The sequence below is a fragment of the Capra hircus genome, chromosome 7, assembly GCF_001704415.2.
Source record: "Capra hircus breed San Clemente chromosome 7, ASM170441v1, whole genome shotgun sequence".
NCBI classification, from domain to species: domain Eukaryota; kingdom Metazoa; phylum Chordata; class Mammalia; order Artiodactyla; family Bovidae; genus Capra; species Capra hircus.
In genome coordinates this window covers 105,093,914-105,096,402 of record NC_030814.1, presented here as the reverse complement: position 1 = coordinate 105,096,402, position 2,489 = coordinate 105,093,914, and positions in this window count along the sequence as shown.

The following is a 2,489-nucleotide window of genomic DNA, read 5'->3' as shown; positions in this document are numbered from 1 at the left end:
TTCATAATTGCCAAAACTTGGAAGCAACCAAGGTGTCCTTCAGTAGGGGAAATGGATAAACTGTGGTACATCCAGATAATGGAATATTATTCAGTGCTAAAAAGAAATGAGCTATCAAGTCATGAAAAGACATTGAGGAACCTTCAATGCAGTACTAAGTGAAAAAGTCAGTCTGAAAGGTCTATATACTGCATGATTCCAACTATATAATATCCTGGAAAAGGCAAGGAGACAGAAAAACAAAGATAGTGGTTGCCTGGAGTTCAGGGGAGAGGGGGTGAATATGCAGAACAAGAGATTTTCAGGACAGTAAAGCTACTGTGTATGATACTATAATGGTGGATGCATTTTATTATACAATTGCCCAAAACCATAGAATGTACAGGCTTCTGTGGTGGCTCAGACGGTAAAGTGTCTGCCTGGAATGCAGGAGACCTGGGTTCTATCCCTGGGTCAGGAAGATCCCCTGGAGAAGGAAATGGCAACCCACTCCAGTACTCTTGCCATGGAAAATTCCATGGATGGAGGAACCTGGTAGGCTACTTTCCATGGGGTTGCAAAGAGTCAGACATGACTGAGAAACTTCACTTCAAATGTACAGGCTTCCCTGGTGGCTCAGCTAGTAAAGAATCCACTTGCAGTGTGGAAGACCTGGGTGTGATCCGTGGTTTGGGAAGATCCGCTGGAGAAGAGAACAGCTACCCACTCCAGTATTCTGGCCTGGAGAACTCCATGGACTGTATCGTCCATGGGGTGTGACTTCCCTGTCAGGTCTGCTGGGTCACTGCAGACTTGGTCACATGACATCTTTATTTGAGGGGGCTTCCCTGATAGCTCAGTTGGTAAAGAATCTGCCTGCAATGCAGGAGACCCTGGTTTGATTCCTGGGTGGGGAAGATCTGCCGGAAAAGGGAAAGGCTATCCTCTCCAGTACTCTTGGGCTTCCCTTGTGGCTCAGCTGGTAAAGAGTCCACCTGCAATGCGGGAGACCTGGGTTCGATCCCTGGGTTGGGAAGATCCCCTGGAGAAGGGAAAGGCTACCAGTATTATAGTCTGGAGAATCCCATGAACTGTATAGTCCATGGGGTCGCAAAGAGTCAGACACGACTAAGTGGCTTTCACTTCACTTCTTCAAGAATGTGCAATGCCAAAAGTGAACCCTACAGCAAACTATAGACTTAGAATGATTATGATGTGTCGATAGAGGTCCATCAAGTTAACAATGTACCACTTGGGTGGAGGAGGTTGCCAGGCTTCCCATCCTTCACCATCTCCCAGAGTTTGCTCAAACTCATGTCCATTTAGTTAGGTGATAATCTGGAAGGCTATAAACGTGGGAGGGCAGGTGATAATGTGGGAAATTACTGTACCTTTCTCTCAGCTTTGCTTGAGCTTAAAGTTTTATTTGCTCTAATGAAGTTTTTTTTTTTAAGTTGACCTGCCATGAAACCTATTTTCAAAGTTTTAGAAAAGAAAAATCACTTTCTCTAATTTGCAAAGGCATGAGAATTAGAATGAAAACAGTGATAGCAAAGCAGAAATTTACAAGCTGTTCCTCCAAAACACTTGTTTAAAGAAGCCATAAGGAGCCCAGATAAGGACTGATTACCCCTAAGTTGCTGGACATGTTAGTCGTGTGTAGGTTGTGACAAAAACTCATATGGGACTTCCCTGGTGGTATAGCAGGTAAGAATCCACCTCCCAGTGCAGGGGACACGGGTTCAATGCCTGGTCCAGGAACATTCCCTATGCTGAGGAGCAACTAAGCCCGTGTGCCACCACTACTGAGCCCACACGCCACAACTGCTGAAGCCCATGTGCCTAGACAAGCCCGTGTGCCTTCACACAAGAGAAGCCCATTTTCTGCAGCAAAGGGTAGCCCCTGCTCACTGCAACTAGAGAAAGCCCACGTGCAGCAACAAAAACCCAGTGCAACCAAACATAAATATATAAACACAGAAATAAAATGTTTTAAGCTCATACGACAAACAATGACTCATTTTTTGAAGTATGACTGCTTTGGAACTCAAAATGTCAACAGAAACGTGCAGTCAATAAAAATGGGATAGACTGTTTCTTTCCTAAAAACGTAACTATTTGGAATCCAACTCTGATTTCACAGGTTACCTCTACACTTTAAAACCATTCTCCCTGAGCAAGGGAGGTTTAACTTACAGTTAACCTGGAATAAGTTAACACTGGAATTGTCCTTCAGAGTGTTCAAAACTGATGAACACCTTGGACACCAGTAGTGGCATACGATGACTTCACTACAGAGTCATCATCGGCTGCAAAGACCTGACTGACAAACAGCTGGTCTCAAAACAAATCTGGTCTGGAGAGCTATTAGTAGAAACGAATTCTTGCAAGTCAAAAAGCTTGTTGCTGCTATTAATAATTAGTAAAATCCATGCTGAACGACTTCAGGTGGGAGGATATTTGCTTGATGTCTTCACAGTGGAATGACACCAAGAGTCAGTGTAATTGTG